This window comes from Oncorhynchus keta, unplaced genomic scaffold (genome assembly GCF_023373465.1).
Source record: "Oncorhynchus keta strain PuntledgeMale-10-30-2019 unplaced genomic scaffold, Oket_V2 Un_contig_6276_pilon_pilon, whole genome shotgun sequence".
Lineage (NCBI taxonomy): Eukaryota > Metazoa > Chordata > Actinopteri > Salmoniformes > Salmonidae > Oncorhynchus > Oncorhynchus keta.
The window spans coordinates 132,239-152,500 of NW_026288771.1; the positions used below are offsets into that span (position 1 = coordinate 132,239).

General features: G+C 45.6%; 1 protein-coding gene and 1 long non-coding RNA gene across 2 annotated transcripts in view; one reads left to right on the top strand and one right to left on the bottom strand.

Annotated features, from left to right (window-relative positions):
• The window catches only part of LOC118402464 (protein Niban 1-like), a 75,007-nt gene that overhangs the window by 41,321 nt on the left and 13,424 nt on the right, over window positions 1-20,262 (bottom strand).
• Window positions 13-8,317, top strand: LOC127925800 (uncharacterized). Its single transcript, XR_008122257.1, has 8 exons — window positions 13-256; window positions 374-412; window positions 2,707-2,823; window positions 2,982-3,147; window positions 6,674-6,712; window positions 7,578-7,616; window positions 7,656-7,694; window positions 7,820-8,317. It is a non-coding gene; the product is annotated as an uncharacterized LOC127925800 (long non-coding RNA).

The window sequence follows — 20,262 nt, forward strand, 5'->3', positions numbered from 1 at the left end:
ACACACACACACACACACACACACACACACACACACACACACACACACACACACACACACACACACACGTCAGAACCAGATCTGTGTCATTGAAGACATTAAAGGTCAGTAGCTCACAACAAGACAATGCCATTCAGTGGTGAACTATCTTTCTCACATCCTCCAAGTAAACCACATCACAGAGTGACAGGTAACGGACACAATAAAGGAAACACCAACATCAAGTGGGGCGTTGGGCCTCCACCAATCAGAACAGGTTCAATGGGGGGCGTTGGACCACCACCAATCAGAACAGGTTCAATGGGGGGCGTTGGGCCACCACCAATCAGAACAGGTTCAATGGGGGGCGTTGGGCCACCACCAATCAGAACAGGTTCAATGGGGGGCGTTGGGCCTCCACCAATCAGAACAGGTTCAATGGGGGGCGTTGGGCCACCACCAATCAGAACAGGTTCAATGGGGGGCGTTGGGCCACCACCAATCAGAACAGGTTCAATGGGGGCGTTAGGCCACCACCAATCAGAACAGGTTCAATGGGGGGCGTTGGGCCACCACCAATCAGAACAGGTTCAATGGGGGGCGTTGGGCCACCACCAATCAGAACAGGTTCAATGGGGGGCGTTGGGCCACCACCAATCAGAACAGGTTCAATGGGGGGCGTTGGGCCACCACCAATCAGAACAGGTTCAATGGGGGGCGTTGGGCCACCACCAATCAGAACAGGTTCAATGGGGGGCGTTGGGCCACCACCAATCAGAACAGGTTCAATGGGGGGCGTTGGGCCACCACCAATCAGAACAGGTTCAATGGGGGGCGTTGGGCCACCACCAATCAGAACAGGTTCAATGGGGGGCGTTGGGCCACCACCAATCAGAACAGGTTCAATGGGGGGCGTTGGGCCACCACCAATCAGAACAGGTTCAATGGGGGGCGTTGGGCCACCACCAATCAGAACAGGTTCAATGGGGGGCGTTGGGCCACCACCAATCAGAACAGGTTCAATGGGGGGCGTTGGGCCACCACCAATCAGAACAGGTTCAATGGGGGGGCGTTTCAATGGGGGGCCACCACCAATCAGAACAGGTTCAATGGGGGCGTTGGGCCACCACCAATCAGAACAGGTTCAATGGGGGCGTTGGGCCACCACCAATCAGAACAGGTTCAATGGGGGCGTTGGGCCACCACCAATCAGAACAGGTTCAATGGGGGCGTTGGGCCACCACCAATCAGAACAGGTTCAATGGGGGCGTTGGGCCACCACCAATCAGAACAGGTTCAATGGGGGCGTTGGGCCACCACCAATCAGAACAGGTTCAATGGGGGCGTTGGGCCACCACCAATCAGAACAGGTTCAATGGGGGCGTTGGGCCACCACCAATCAGAACAGGTTCAATGGGGGCGTTGGGCCACCACCAATCAGAACAGGTTCAATGGGGGCGTTGGGCCACCACCAATCAGAACAGGTTCAATGGGGGCGTTGGGCCACCACCAATCAGAACAGGTTCAATGGGGGCGTTGGGCCACCACCAATCAGAACAGGTTCAATGGGGGCGTTGGGCCACCACCAATCAGAACAGGTTCAATGGGGGCGTTGGGCCACCACCAATCAGAACAGGTTCAATGGGGGCGTTGGGCCACCACCAATCAGAACAGGTTCAATGGGGGCGTTGGGCCACCACCAATCAGAACAGGTTCAATGGGGGCGTTGGGCCACCACCAATCAGAACAGGTTCAATGGGGGCGTTGGGCCACCACCAATCAGAACAGGTTCAATGGGGGCGTTGGGCCACCACCAATCAGAACAGGTTCAATGGGGGCGTTGGGCCACCACCAATCAGAACAGGTTCAATGAACAGGGGGGCGTTGGGCCACCACCAATCAGAACAGGTTCAATGGGGGCGTTGGGCCACCACCAATCAGAACAGGTTCAATGGGGGCGTTGGGCCACCACCAATCAGAACAGGTTCAATGGGGGCGTTGGGCCACCACCAATCAGAACAGGTTCAATGGGGGCGTTGGGCCACCACCAATCAGAACAGGTTCAATGGGGGCGTTGGGCCACCACCAATCAGAACAGGTTCAATGGGGGCGTTGGGCCACCACCAATCAGAACAGGTTCAATGGGGGCGTTGGGCCACCACCAATCAGAACAGGTTCAATGGGGGCGTTGGGCCACCACCAATCAGAACAGGTTCAATGGGGGCGTTGGGCCACCACCAATCAGAACAGGTTCAATGGGGGCGTTGGGCCACCACCAATCAGAACAGGTTCAATGGGGGGCGTTGGGCCACCACCAATCAGAACAGGTTCAATGGGGGGCGTTGGGCCACCACCAATCAGAACAGGTTCAATGGGGGGCGTTGGGCCACCACCAATCAGAACAGGTTCAATGGGGGGCGTTGGGCCACCACCAATCAGAACAGGTTCAATGGGGGGCGTTGGGCCACCACCAATCAGAACAGGTTCAATGGGGGGCGTTGGGCCACCACCAATCAGAACAGGTTCAATGGGGGGCGTTGGGGGGCGTTGGGCCACCACCAATCAGAACAGGTTCAATGGGGGGCGTTGGGCCACCACCAATCAGAACAGGTTCAATGGGGGGCGTTGGGCCACCACCAATCAGAACAGGTTCAATGGGGGGCGTTGGGCCACCACCAATCAGAACAGGTTCAATGGGGGGCGTTGGGCCACCACCAATCAGAACAGGTTCAATGGGGGGCGTTGGGCCTCCACCAATCAGAACAGGTTCAATGGGGGGCGTTGGGCCACCACCAATCAGAACAGGTTCAATGGGGGGCGTTGGGCCACCACCAATCAGAACAGGTTCAATGGGGGGCGTTGGGCCACCACCAATCAGAACAGGTTCAATGGGGGCGTTGGGCCTCCACCAATCAGAACAGGTTCAATGGGGGGCGTTGGGGGGGCCACCACCAATCAGAACAGGTTCAATGGGGGCGTTGGGCCACCACCAATCAGAACAGGTTCAATAGGGGGCGTTGGGCCTCCACCAATCAGAACATGTTCAATAGGGGGCGTTGGGCCTCCACCAATCAGAACAGGTTCAATAGGGGGCGTTGGGGGGCGTTGGGCCACCACCAATCAGAACAGGTTCAATAGGGGGCGTTGGGCCACCACCAATCAGAACAGGTTCAATGGGGGCGTTGGGCCACCACCAATCAGAACAGGTTCAATGGGGGGCGTTGGGCCTCCACCAATCAGAACAGGTTCAATGGGGGGCGTTGGGGGCGTTGGGCCACCACCAATCAGAACAGGTTCAATAGGGGGCGTTGGGGGGCGTTGGGCCACCACCAATCAGAACATGTTCAATGGGGGCGTTGGGGGGGCGTTGGGCCACCACCAATCAGAAGGTTCAGGTTCAATAGGGGCGGGCGTTGGGCCACCACCAATCAGAACAGGTTCAATGGGGGCGTTGGGCCACCACCAATCAGAACAGGTTCAATGGGGGGCGTTGGGCCACCACCAATCAGAACAGGTTCAATGGGGGCGTTGGGCCTCCACCAATCAGAACATGTTCAATGGGGGGCGTTGGGCCACCACCAATCAGAACAGGTTCAATGGGGGCGTTGGGCCACCACCAATCAGAACAGGTTCAATGGGGGGCGGGGGCGTTGGGCCACCACCAATCAGAATGTTCAATGGGGGCGTTGGGCCTCCACCAATCAGAACATGTTCAATGGGGGCGTTGGGCCACCACCAATCAGAACAGGTTCAATGGGGGCGTTGGGCCACCACCAATCAGAACAGGTTCAATGGGGGCGTTGGGCCACCACCAATCAGAACAGGTTCAATGGGGGCGTTGGGCCACCACCAATCAGAACAGGTTCAATGGGGGCGTTGGGCCACCACCAATCAGAACAGGTTCAATGGGGGCGTTGGGCCACCACCAATCAGAACAGGTTCAATGGGGGCGTGGGCCACCACCAATCAGAACAGGTTCAATGGGGGGGCGTTGGGCCACCACCAATCAGAACAGGTTCAATGGGGGCGTTGGGCCACCACCAATCAGAACAGGTTCAATGGGGGCGTTGGGCCACCACCAATCAGAACAGGTTCAATGGGGGCGTTGGGCCACCACCAATCAGAACAGGTTCAATGGGGGCGTTGGGCCACCACCAATCAGAACAGGTTCAATGGGGGCGGGGCGTTGGGCCACCACCAATCAGAACAGGTTCAATGGGGGCGTTGGGCCACCACCAATCAGAACAGGTTCAATGGGGGCGTTGGGGGGGCCACCACCAATCAGAACAGGTTCAATGGGGGCGTTGGGCCACCACCAATCAGAACAGGTTCAATGGGGGCGTTGGGCCACCACCAATCAGAACAGGTTCAATGGGGGCGTTGGGCCACCACCAATCAGAACAGGTTCAATGGGGGCGTTGGGCCACCACCAATCAGAACAGGTTCAATGGGGGCGTTGGGCCACCACCAATCAGAACAGGTTCAATGGGGGCGTTGGGCCACCACCAATCAGAACAGGTTCAATGGGGGCGTTAGGCCACCACCAATCAGAACAGGTTCAATGGGGGCGTTTCAATCAGAACAGGTTCAATGGGGGGCGTTGGGCCACCACCAATCAGAACAGGTTCAATGGGGGGCGTTGGGCCTCCACCAATCAGAACATGTTCAATGGGGGGCGTTGGGCCTCCACCAATCAGAACAGGTTCAATGGGGGGCGTTGGGCCACCACCAATCAGAACAGGTTCAATGGGGGCGTTGGGCCACCACCAATCAGAACAGGTTCAATGGGGGGCGTTGGGCCACCACCAATCAGAACAGGTTCAATGGGGGGCGTTGGGCCACCACCAATCAGAACAGGTTCAATGGGGGGCGTTGGGGGGCGTTAGGCCACCACCAATCAGAACAGGTTCAATGGGGGGCGTTGGGCCACCACCAATCAGAACAGGTTCAATGGGGGCGTTGGGGGGCGTTAGGCCACCACCAATCAGAACAGGTTCAATGGGGGGCGTTGGGCCACCACCAATCAGAACAGGTTCAATGGGGGGCGTTGGGGGGCGTTAGGCCACCACCAATCAGAACAGGTTCAATGGGGGGCGTTGGGCCACCACCAATCAGAACAGGTTCAATGGGGGCGTTGGGCGTTAGGCCACCACCAATCAGAACAGGTTCAATGGGGGCGTTGGGCCACCACCAATCAGAACAGGTTCAATGGGGGCGTTGGGCCACCACCAATCAGAACAGGTTCAATGGGGGCGTTGGGCCACCACCAATCAGAACAGGTTCAATGGGGGCGTTGGGCCTCCACCAATCAGAACAGGTTCAATGGGGGCGTTGGGGGCCACCACCAATCAGAACAGGTTCAATGGGGGCGTTGGGCCACCACCAATCAGAACAGGTTCAATGGGGGCGTTGGGGGGCCACCACCAATCAGAACAGGTTCAATGGGGGCGTTGGGCCTCCACCAATCAGAACAGGTTCAATGGGGGCGTTGGGGGCGTTAGGCCACCACCAATCAGAACAGGTTCAATGGGGGCGTTGGGCCACCACCAATCAGAACAGGTTCAATGGGGGCGTTGGGCCTCCACCAATCAGAACAGGTTCAATGTTGGGGGGCGTTGGGCCACCACCAATCAGAACAGGTTCAATGGGGGCGTTGGGCCAGGCCTCCACCAATCAGAACAGGTTCAATGGGGGCGTTGGGCCTCCACCAATCAGAACAGGTTCAATGGGGGCGTTGGGCCACCACCAATCAGAACATGTTCAATGGGGGCGTTGGGGGGGCGTTGGGCCACCACCAATCAGAACAGGTTCAATGGGGGCGTTGGGCCACCACCAATCAGAACATGTTCAATGGGGGGCGTTGGGCCACCACCAATCAGAACAGGTTCAATGGGGGCGTTGGGCCTCCACCAATCAGAACAGGTTCAATGGGGGCGTTGGGCCACCACCAATCAGAACAGGTTCAATGGGGGCGTTGGGCCACCACCAATCAGAACAGGTTCAATGGGGGCGTTGGGCCACCACCAATCAGAACAGGTTCAATGGGGGCGTTGGGCCTCCACCAATCAGAACAGGTTCAATGGGGGCGTTGGGCCACCACCAATCAGAACAGGTTCAATGGGGGCGTTGGGCCACCACCAATCAGAACAGGTTCAATGGGGGCGTTGGGCCACCACCAATCAGAACAGGTTCAATGGGGGCGTTGGGCCACCACCAATCAGAACAGGTTCAATGGGGGCGTTGGGCCACCACCAATCAGAACAGGTTCAATGGGGGCGTTGGGCCTCCACCAATCAGAACATGTTCAATGGGGGCGTTGGGCCACCACCAATCAGAACAGGTTCAATGGGGGCGTTGGGGGTTCAATGGGGGCGTTGGGCCACCACCAATCAGAACATGTTCAATGGGGGCGTTGGGGGCGTTGGGCCACCACCAATCAGAACAGGTTCAATGGGGGCGTTGGGGGAACAGGTTCAATGGGGGCGTTGGGCCACCACCAATCAGAACAGGTTCAATGGGGGCGTTGGGGGGGGCGTTAGGCCACCACCAATCAGAACAGGTTCAATAGGGGGCGTTGGGCCTCCACCAATCAGAACAGGTTCAATGGGGGCGTTGGGGGCGTTGGGCCACCACCAATCAGAACATGTTCAATGGGGGGCGTTGGGGGGCGTTAGGCCACCACCAATCAGAACAGGTTCAATAGGGGGCGTTGGGCCTCCACCAATCAGAACAGGTTCAATGGGGGGCGTTGGGGGGCGTTGGGCCACCACCAATCAGAACAGGTTCAATGGGGGGCGTTGGGGGGCGTTGGGCCACCACCAATCAGAACAGGTTCAATAGGGGGCGTTGGGCCACCACCAATCAGAACATGTTCAATGGGGGGCGTTGGGCCACCACCAATCAGAACATGTTCAATCGGGGGCGTTGGGGGCGTTGGGACACCACCAGTCCGAACAGGTTCAATGGGGGCGGGGGCGTTGGGCCTCCACCAATCAGAACAGGTTCAATGGGGGGCGTTGGGGGGCGTTGGGCCACCACCAATCAGAACAGGTTCAATAGGGGGCGTTGGGCCACCACCAATCAGAACATGTTCAATGGGGGCGTTGGGGGCCACCACCAATCAGAACAGGTTCAATGGGGGCGTTGGGCCTCCACCAATCAGAACATGTTCAATGGGGGCGTTGGGCCACCACCAATCAGAACAGGTTCAATGGGGGCGTTGGGGGCGTTGGGCCACCACCAATCAGAACAGGTTCAATGGGGGGCGTTGGGGGGCGTTAGGCCACCACCAATCAGAACAGGTTCAATGGGGGCGGGGGCGTTGGGCCACCACCAATCAGAACAGGTTCAATGGGGGCGTTGGGCCACCACCAATCAGAACAGGTTCAATGGGGGGCGTTGGGGGGCGTTGGGCCACCACCAATCAGAACAGGTTCAATGGGGGGCGTTGGGCCACCACCAATCAGAACAGGGTCAATGGGGGGCGTTGGGCCACCACCAATCAGAACAGGTTCAATAGGGGGCGTTGGGCCACCACCAATCAGAACAGGTTCAATGGGGGGCGTTGGGGGGCGTTGGGCCACCACCAATCAGAACAGGTTCAATGGGGGGCGTTGGGCCTCCACCAATCAGAACAGGTTCAATGGGGGGCGTTGGGCCACCACCAATCAGAACAGGTTCAATGGGGGGCGTTGGGCCTCCACCAATCAGAACAGGTTCAATGGGGGGCGTTGGGCCACCACCAATCAGAACAGGTTCAATGGGGGCGTTGGGGGCGTTGGGCCACCACCAATCAGAACAGGTTCAATGGGGGGCGTTGGGCCACCACCAATCAGAACAGGTTCAATGGGGGGCGTTGGGCCTCCACCAATCAGAACAGGTTCAATGGGGGGCGTTGGGCCACCACCAATCAGAACAGGTTCAATGGGGGGCGTTGGGGGGCGTTAGGCCACCACCAATCAGAACAGGTTCAATAGGGGGCGTTGGGCCACCACCAATCAGAACAGGTTCAATGGGGGGCGTTGGGCCACCACCAATCAGAACAGGTTCAATGGGGGGCGTTGGGGGGCGTTAGGCCACCACCAATCAGAACAGGTTCAATGCACCTTGGCATAGATTCTACAAGTGTCTGGAACTCGATTGGAGGGATGGGACACCATTCTATAGATTCTACAAGTGTCTGGAACTCGATTGGAGGAATGCGACACCATTCTATAGATTCTACAAGTGTCTGGAACTCGATTGGAGGAATGCGACACCATTCTATAGATTCTACAAGTGTCTGGAACTCGATTGGAGGAATGCGACACCATTCTATAGATTCTACAAGTGTCTGGAACTCGATTGGAGGAATGCGACACCATTCTATAGATTCTACAAGTGTCTGGAACTCGATTGGAGGAATGCGACACCATTCTATAGATTCTACAAGTGTCTGGAACTCGATTGGAGGAATGCGACACCATTCTATAGATTCTACAAGTGTCTGGAACTCGATTGGAGGAATGCGACACCATTCTATAGATTCTACAAGTGTCTGGAACTCGATTGGAGGAATGCGACACCATTCTATAGATTCTACAAGTGTCTGGAACTCGATTGGAGGAATGGGACACCATTCTATAGATTCTACAAGTGTCTGGAACTCGATTGGAGGAATGCGACACCATTCTATAGATTCTACAAGTGTCTGGAACTCGATTGGAGGAATGCGACACCATTCTATAGATTCTACAAGTGTCAACTCGATTGGAGGAATGCGACACCATTCTATAGATTCTACAAGTGTTGGAACTCGATTGGAGGAATGCGACACCATTCTATAGATTCTACAAGTGTCTGGAACTCGATTGGAGGAATGCGACACCATTCTATAGATTCTACAAGTGTCTGAAACTCGATTGGAGGAATGCGACACCATTCTATAGATTCTACAAGTGTCTGGAACTTGATTGGAGGAATGCGACACCATTCTATAGATTCTACAAGTGTCTGGAACTCGATTGGAGGAATGCGACACAACATTCTATAGATTCTATCCCAAGTGTCTGGAACTCGATTGGAGGAATGCGACACCATTCTATAGATTCTACAAGTGTCTGGAATCTTGGAGCCGAATCAATTCACAACATCTAATACTTCAACATCCCAAACAATACGACACCATTCTATAGATTCTACAAGTGTCTGGAACTCGATTGGAGGAATGCACACCATTCTATAGATTCTACAAATGTCTGAAACTCATTGGAGGACATCCCACACCATTCTATAGATTCTACAAGTGTCTGGAACTCGATTGGAGGGATCACGACACCATTCTATAGATTCTACAAGTGTCTGGAACTCGATTGGAGGAATACGACACCATTCTATAGATTCTACAAGTGTCTAACTCGATTGGAGGAATGGGACACCATTCTATAGATTCTACAAGTGTCTGGAACTCGATTGGAGGAATCCCGACCACCATTCTATAGATTCTACAAGTGTCTGGAACTCGATTGGAGGAATGCGACACCATTCTATAGATTCTACAAGTGTCTGGAACTCGATTGGAGGAATCCCGACACCATTCTATAGATTCTACAAGTGTCTGGAACTCGATTGGAGGACATCCCGACACCATTCTATAGATTCTACAAGTGTCTGGAACTCGATTGGAGGAATCCCAACGACACCATTCTATAGATTCTACAAGTGTCTAACTCATTGGAGGAATGCGACACCATTCTATAGATTCTACAAGTGTTTGGAACTCATTGGAGGAATCCCAACACCATTCTATAGATTCTACAAGTGTCTGGAACTCGATTGGAGGATTGCACACAACATTCTATCAAGATTCTACAAGTGTCTGGAACTTCGATTGGAGGAATGCGACAACATTCTATAGATTCAACAAGTGTCTGGAACTCGATTGGAGGAATCCCAACCACACCATTCTACTTCAAGATTCTACAAGTGTCTGGAACTCGATTGGAGGAATGGGACACCATTCTCACTTCAACATTACAACATAATCTCACTTCAAAGTGTCTGGAACTCGATTGGAGGAATCCCAACGACACCATTCTATAGATTCTACAAGTGTCTGGAACTTCTCGACATAATTGGAGGAATCCCAACCACAATACAACATAATCTCACACCATTCTATAGATTCTACAAGTGTCTGGAACTCGATTGGAGGAATCCGACACCATTCTATAGATTCTACAAGTGTCTGGAACTCGATTGGAGGAATGCAACCACCATTCTATAGATTCTACAAGTGTCTGGAACTCACTTGGAGGAATCCCAACCACACAACATTCTATAGATTCTACAAGTACTGGAACATCCCAATTGGAGGAATAAACACCATTCTATAGATTCTACAAGTGTCTGGAACATCCGATTGGAGGAATACGACACCATTCAACATCCCAATAGATTCAACATAGTGTCTGGAACATCCCATTGGAGGAATACAACATAATCTCATTCTATAGATTCAACATAGTGTCTGGAACATCAACATTGGAGGAATCCCAACCACAATACGACACCATTCTTCCATGAGAAATTCCATCAGTTGGCGTTTTTGTTGCCAGGGTTTATGGGATGTTAATTGCTTAATTAACTCAGGAACCTCACCTGTGTGGAAGCAACTGATTTCAATATTCTTTGTATCCCTCATTTACTTGTGTTTCCATTATCTTGTCAGTTAGCCGTATGTCAATTCACATCTTACTTCAACATCCCAACCACAATACAACATAATCTCACTTCAACATCCCAACCACAATACAACATAATCTCACTTCAACATCCCAACCACAATACAACATAATCTCACTTCAACATCCCAACCACAATACAACATAATCTCACTTCAACATCCCAACCACAATACAACATAATCTCACTTCAACATCCCAACCACAATACAACATAATCTCACTTCAACATCCCAACCACAATACAACATAATCTCACTTCAACATCCCAACCACAATACAACATAATCTCACTTCAACATCCCAACCACAACATCTCCTTCAACATCCCAACCACAATACAACATAATCTCACTTCAACATCCCAACCACAATACAACATAATCTCACTTCAACATCCCAACCACAATACAACATAATCTCACTTCAACATCCCAACCACAATACAACATAATCTCACTTCAACATCCCAACCACAATACAACAACATAATCAATACAACATAATCACTTCAACATCCCAACCACAATACAACATAATCTCACTTCAACATCCACAACCATAACAATACAACATAATCTCACTTCAACATCCCAACCACAATACAACATAATCTCACTTCAACATCCCAACCACAATACAACATAATCTCACTTCAACATCCCAACCACAATACAACATAATCTCACTTCAACATCCCAACCACAATACAACATAATCTCACTTCAACATAATCCCAACACCACAATACCAACATAATCTCACTTCAACATCCCAACCACAATACAACATAATCTCACTTCAACATCCCAACCACAATACAACATAATCTCACTTCAACATCCCAACCACAATACAACATAATCTCACTTCAACATCCCAACCACAATACAACATAATCTCACTTCAACATCCCAACCACAATACAACATAATCTCACTTCAACATCCCAACCACAATACAACATAATCTCACTTCAACATCCCAACCACAATACAACATAATCTCACTTCAACATCCCAACCACAATACAACATAATCTCACTTCAACATCCCAACCACAATACAACATAATCTCACTTCAACATCCCAACCACAATACAACATAACTTCAACATCACAACTTCACTTCAACATCCCAACCACAATACAACATAATCTCACTTCAACATCCCAACCACAATACAACATAATCTCACTTCAACATCCCAACCACAATACAACATAATCTCACTTCAACATCCCAACCACAATACAACATAATCTCACTTCAACATCCCAACCACAATACAACATAATCTCACTTCAACATCCCAACCACAATACAACATAATCTCACTTCAACATCCCAACCACAATACAACATAATCTCACTTCAACATCCCAACCACAATACAACATAATCTCACTTCAACATCCCAACCACAATACAACATAATCTCACTTCAACATCCCAACCACAATACAACATAATCTCACTTCAACATCCCAACCACAATACAACTTAATCTCACTTCAACATCCCAACCACAATACAACATCAACTCAGCGCAATACCTGTGTATCTGTCACGTTCTGACCATAGTTCTTGTGTGTTTTCTTTGTTTTAGTGTTGGTCAGGACGTGAGCTGAGTGGGCATTCTATGTTGTGTGTCCTAGTTTTCCCTGATATGGTTGTCAATCAGAGGCAGGTGTTCGTCATTGTCTCTGATTGGGAACCATATTTAGGTAGCCTGTTTTGTGTTGGGTTTTGTGGGTGGTTGTCTTCTGTCGTCGTGTGTCTGCACCAGATAGGACTGTCTGTTGGTGAGGGGTGGGGTCTGTTGGGAGGGGGTGGGGTCTGTTGGGAGGGGGTGGAGTCTGTTGGGAGGGGGTGGAGTCTGTTGGGAGGGGGTGGAGTCTGTTGGGAGGGGGTGGAGTCTGTTAGGAGGGGTTGTCTTCTGTCTTTGTGTCTATGCACCAGATAGGACTGTTTCGGTTTTTCACATTTTTGTTGTTTTGTATTTTGTAGTGTTCACGTTTATGGTCTTTATTAAACACGATGAACACTAACCACGCTGCGGTCCTCCCCTTCGTCCACAGAAGAAAGCCGTTACAGTATTATTTAAAACAACTCTACAGCACACAGATATTCTGTATGGTCTTGTGGCCTCGTTCCACCATCCTGATCTTGTGAGATCACATTCTAATAATCTACAAGTGAAAGGAAACGGGAGCACAGAGGTCAGAGGTCAGGATGGTGATTCATCTTCCCATCTGCTACTTATTCCTTTCTCCTGTGATTCATTCCGTTGTCCTCGGTGATGACTGTCCGTCATCATTCCTCCCTGTCTCATTCATTCCACTCCTCTCTGTCAACGGGGTAAAAACCAACACAACGCATATGGAGAATACCACAGAGGGTCCAGTTATAATGTAGCACCGCAATCTAGCACCGCAATCTAGCACCGCAATCTAGCACCGCAATCTAGCACCGGAATCTATTACCACAATGTAGCACCGCAACCTATTACCTCAATCTAGCACCTCAATGTAGCACCGCAACCTATTACCTCAATTTAGCACCTCAATCTATTACCACAATGTAGCACCACAATCTAGCACCGCAATCTAGCACCGCAATCTATTACCACAATGTAGCACCACAATCTAGCACCGCAATCTAGCACCGCAATCTAGCACCACAATCTAGCACCGCAATCTAGCACCGGAATCTATTACCGCAATCTAGCACCGGAATCTATTACCACAATGTAGCACCGCAATCTATTACCACAATGTAGCACCGCAATCTATTACCACAATGTAGCACCGGAATCTATTACCACAATGTAGCACCGCAATCTATTACCTCAATCTAGCACCTCAATCTATTACCACAATGTAGCACCACAATCTAGCACCTCAATCTATTACCACAATGTAGCACCACAATCTATTACCACAATCTATCACAACAATCTATAACCACAATGTAGCACCACAATCTATCACCACAATCTATCACCACAATGTAGCACCGCAATCTAGCACCGTAATCTATCACCACAATCTATCACCACAATGTAGCACTGCAATCTAGCACCACAATCTTTTACCACAATCTATCACCACATCTATTACCACAATGTAGCACCACAATCTAGCACCACAATCTATTACCACAATCTATCACCACAATGTAGCACCACAATCTATTACCACAAAGTAGCACCACAATCTAGCACCGCAATCTATTACCACAATGTAGCACCGGAATCTATTACCACAATGTAGCACCGCAATCTATTACCTCAATCTAGCACCTCAATCTATTACCACAATGTAGCACCACAATCTAGCACCTCAATCTATTACCACAATGTGGCACCACAATCTAGCACCGCAATCTATTACCACAATCTATTACCACAATCTATCACCACAATGTAGCACCACAATCTATTACCACAATCTATTACCACAATCTATTACCACAATGTAGCACCGCAATCTAGCACCACAATCTTTTACCACAATCTATCACCACAATCTATTACCACAATGTAGCACCACAATCTAGCACCACAATCTATTACCACAATCTATCACCACAATGTAGCACCACAATCTATTACCACAAAGTAGCACCACAATCTAGTACCGCAATCTAGTACCACAATCTAGCACCGCAATCTAGCACCGCAATCTATCACCACAATCTAGCACTGGAATCTATTACCACAATGTAGCACCGCAATCTATTACCACAATGTAGCACCGGAATCTATTACCACAATCTAGCACCGGAATCTATTACCACAATACCACAATGTAGCACTGGAATCTATTACCACAATCTATCACCACAATCTATCACCACAATGTAGCACCGCAATCTAGCACCGTAATCTATCACCACAATCTATCACCACAATGTAGCACCACAATCTAGCACCACAATCTTTTACCACAATCTATTACCACAATGTAGCACCACAATCTAGCACCACAATCTATTACCACAATCTATCACCACAATGTAGCACCACAATCTATTACCACAATCTAGCACCACAATCTAGCACCGCAATCTATCACCACAATCTATCACCACAATGTAGCACCACAATCTATTACCACAATCTATTACCACAATCTATCACCACAATGTAGCACCACAATCTATTACCACAATCTAGCACCACAATCTAGCACCGCAATCTATCACCACAATCTATCACCACAATGTAGCACCACAATCTATTACCACAATCTATTACCACAATCTATCACCACAATCTATCACCACAATCTATCACCACAATCTATCACCACAATGTAAATAATGGCGTTCCAAAAAAGGTCCAGTTGCCAAGACCACGAATACAAATTCCATCTAGACACCGTTTCCCTAGAGCACACTAAAAAACGATCTGAGAGATGAGACAAGGCAAGAAGGGTCTTCTATGTCATCAAAACGAACATAAAATTCAACATACCAATTAGGATCTGGCTAAAATTACTTGAATTAGTTATAGAACCCATTACCCTTCATGGTTGTGAGGTCTGGGGTCCGCTCACCAACCAAGAATTCACAAAATGGGACAAACACCAAATTGAGACTGCATGCAGAATTCTTCAAAAATATCCTCAGTGTACAAAGTAAAACACCAAATAATGAACGCAGAGCAGAATTAGGCCACTAATGATCAAAATCCAGAAAAGAGCTGTTAAATTCTACAACCACCTAAAAGGAAGCGATTCCATAGCAAACCTTCCATAACAAAGCCATCACCAGACCAAATCATGAGAAAACAAAAGATAATTACTTAACACATTGGAAAGAATTAACAAAAAAACAGAGCAAACTAGAATGTTATTTGGCCCTAAACAGAGAGTACATAGCGGCAGAGTACCTGACCACTGTGACTGACCCAAAATGAAGGAAAGCTTTGACTATGTACAGACTCAGTGAGCATAGCCTTGCTATTGAGAAAGAATGCCGTAGTCAGACCTGGCTCTCAAGAGAAGACAGGCTATGTGCTCACTGCCCACAAAATGAGGTGGGAACTGAGCTGCACTTCCTAACCTCCTGCCCAATGTATGACCATATTAGTACCACATATTTCCCTCAGATAACACAGATACACAAAGAATTTGAAAACAAACCCAATTTTGATAAACTCCCATATCTACTGGGTGAAATTCCACAGTGCGCCATCACAGCAGGAAGATGTGTGACCTGTTGCCACAAGAAAAGGGCAACCAGTGAAGAACAAACACCATTGCGACCACCATGTGGTCCTTCTGTAGCTCAGTTGGTAGAGCATGGCGCTTGTAACGCCAGGGTAGTGGGTTCGATTCCCAGGACCACCCATACGTAGAATGTATGCACACATGACTGTAAGTCGCTTTGGATAAAAGCGTCTGCTAAATGGCATATATATATAAATACAACCCATATTTATGTTTATTTATTTTCCCTTTTGTACTTTAACTATTTGCACATCGTTACAACACTGTATATAGACATAATATTATTTTGGAATATAGTGTAATGTTTACAGTTCACTTTTGTTGAGAGAGAGAGGCTTCATGTGATGTATTATAATGTGATCTAGCTTCCGTTTGGTTCTTAAACGGTTTCTGTTTCAAGACGTAATGAATACACCCCAGCCGTGTGATATATTGTGTTATATATTGTGTGATATATTGTGTTATATATTGTGTTATATATTGTGTGATATATTGTGTTATATATTGTGTTATATATTGTGTTATATATTGTGTTATATATTGTGTGATATATTGTGTGTTATATATTGTGTGATATATTGTGTTATATATTGTGTGATATATTGTGTGATATATTGTGTTATATATTGTGTTATATATTGTGTGATATATTGTGTTATATATTGTGTGATATATTGTGTTATATATTGTGTTATATATTGTGTTATATATTGTGTGATATATTGTGTGTTATATATTGTGTGTTATATATTGTGTGATATATTGTGTTATATATTGATATGTTATATATTGTGTGATATATTGTGTTATATATTGTGTTATATATTGTGTGATATATTGTGTGATATATTGTGTTATATATTGTGTTATATATTGTGTGATATATTGTGTTATATATTGTGTGATATATTGTGTTATATATTGTGTTATATATTGTGTTATATATTGTGTTATATATTGTGTGTTATATATTGTGTGTTATATATTGTGTGATATATTGTGTTATATATTGTGTTATATATTGTGTTATATATTGTGTGATATATTGTGTGATATATTGTGTTATATATTGTGTGATATATTGTGTTATATATTGTGTTATATATTGTGTTATATATTGTGTTATATATTGTGTGATATATTGTGTGTTATATATTGTGTGTTATATATTGTGTGATATATTGTGTTATATATTGTGTTATATATTGTGTGATATATTGTGTTATATATTGTGTTATATATTGTGTGATATATTGTGTGATATATTGTGTTATATATTGTGTGATATATTGTGTTATATATTGTGTGATATATTGTGTTATATATTGTGTTATATATTGTGTTATATATTGTGTTATATATTGTGTGTTATATATTGTGTGTTATATATTGTGTGATATATTGTGTTATATATTGTGTTATATATTGTGTTATATATTGTGTGATATATTGTGTTATATATTGTGTTATATATTGTGTTATATATTGTGTTATATATTGTGTGATATGTTGTGTGATATATTGTGTAATATATTGTGTAATATATTGTGTGATATATTGTGTTATATATTGTGTGATATATTGTGTGATATATTGTGTTATATATTGTGTTATATATTGTGTGATATATTGTGTGTTATATATTGTGTGTTATATATTGTGTGATATATTGTGTTATATATTGTGTGATATATTGTGTGATATATTGTGTTATATATTGTGTGATATATTGTGTTATATATTGTGTTATATATTGTGTGATATATTGTGTTATATATTGTGTGATATATTGTGTGATATATTGTGTGATATATTGTGTTATATATTGTGTTATATATTGTGTTATATATTGTGTGATATATTGTGTTATATATTGTGTGATATATTGTGTTATATATTGTGTGATATATTGTGTTATATATTGTGTTATATATTGTGTTATATATTGTGTTATATATTGTGTGATATATTGTGTTATATATTGTGTTATATATTGTGTTATATATTGTGTGATATATTGTGTGATATATTGTGTTATATATTGTGTGATATATTGTGTTATATATTGTGTTATATATTGTGTTATATATTGTGTGATATATTGTGTGATATATTGTGTTATATATTGTGTTATATATTGTGTGATATATTGTGTTATATATTTTGTGATATATTGTGTGATATATTGTGTGATATATTGTGTGATATATTGTGTTATATATTGTGTGATATATTGTGTGATATATTGTGTGATATATTGTGTGATATATTGTGTGATATATTGTGTTATATATTGTGTTATATATTGTGTGATATATTGTGTTATATATTGTGTTATATATTGTGTTATATATTGTGTGATATATTGTGTGATATATTGTGTGATATATTGTGTGATATATTGTGTGATATATTGTGTGATATATTGTGTTATATATTGTGTTATATATTGTGTGTTATATATTGTGTGTTATATATTGTGTGATATATTGTGTTATATGTTGTGTGATATGTTGTGTGATATATTGTGTAATATATTGTGTAATATATTGTGTGATATATTGTGTTATATATTGTGTGATATATTGTGTGATATATTGTGTTATATATTGTGTTATATATTGTGTTATATATTGTGTGATATATTGTGTGATATATTGTGTGATATATTGTGTGATATATTGTGTGATATATTGTGTTATATATTGTGTGATATATTGTGTTATATATTGTGTTATATATTGTGTTATATATTGTGTTATATATTGTGTTATATATTGTGTTATATATTGTGTTATATATTGTGTTATATATTGTGTGATATATTGTGTGATATATTGCATAAATTATAGAAATACAGTATATTGCCCATTATGTTGTTGGGAAATATTGTAGCTCTGTTAATTGTATTATTCTCCTGTCTGTGTGTGGAAATACATCTGTTGATCCTTCTATCTGAATAGTTATTGACACACATCAGTCAGGGTACTCTAGAGTAGGTTCTCTCTATCCACACGCTAGTCATAACATTATCATATTATCTCTTTTGGGTACTATAGAGTAGGTTCTCTCTATCCACACGCTAGTCATAACATTATCATATTATCTCTTTTGGGTACTATAGAGTAGGTTCTCTCTATCCACACGCTAGTCATAACATTATCATATTATCTCTTTTGGGTACTATAGAGTAGGTTCTCTCTATCCACACGCTAGTCATAACATTATCATATTATCTCTTTTGGGTACTATAGAGTAGGTTCTCTCTATCCACACGCTAGTCATAACATTATCATATTATCTCTTTTGGGTACTATAGAGTAGGTTCTCTCTATCCACACGCTAGTCATAACATTATCATATCATCTCTTTTGGGTACTATAGAGTAGGTTCTCTCTATCCACACGCTAGTCATAACATTATCATATTATCTCTTTTGGGTACTCTAGAGTAGGTTCTCTCTATCCACACTCTAGTCATAACATTATCATATTATCTATTTTGGGTACTATAGAGTAGGTTCTCTCTATCCACACACTAGTCATAACATTATCTGTCTATGTAGTTTTTACATACAGTACACTCCATGACATAAAGTATGTGGACACCTGCTCCTCGAACATCTCATTAATATGGACTTGGTTCCCCCATTGCTGCTATAACAGCCTCCACTCTTCTGGGAAGGCTTTCCACTAGATGTTGGAACATTGCTGCTATAACAGCCTCCACTCTACTGGGAAGGCTTTCCACTAGATGTTGGAACATTGCTGCTATAATAGCCTCCACTCTTCTGGGAAGGCTTTCCACTAGATGTTGGAACATTGCTGCTATAACAGCCTCCGCTCTTCTGGGAAGGCTTTCCACTAGATGTTGGAACATTGCTGCTATAACAGCCTCCACTCTTCTGGGAAGGCTTTCCACTAGTTGTTGGAACATTGCTGCTATAACAGCCTCCGCTCTTCTGGGAAGGCTTTCCACTAGATATTGGAACATTGCTGCTATAATAGCCTCCACTCTTCTGGGAAGGCTTTCCACTAGATGTTGGAACATTGCTGCTATAACAGCCTCCGCTCTTCTGGGAAGGCTTTCCACTAGACGTTGGAACATTGCTGCTATAACAGCCTCCACTCTTCTGGGAAGGCTTTCCACTAGATGTTGGAACATTGCTGCGGGGACTTGCTTCCATTCAGCCACAAGCATTAATGAGGTCGGGCTCTGATGTTGGGCGATTGGGTCTGGCTCGCAGTCAGTATTCCAATTAATCCCAAAGGTGTTCGATTGGGTTGAGGTCAGGGCTTTCTGCTGGCCAGTCAAGTTCTTCCAC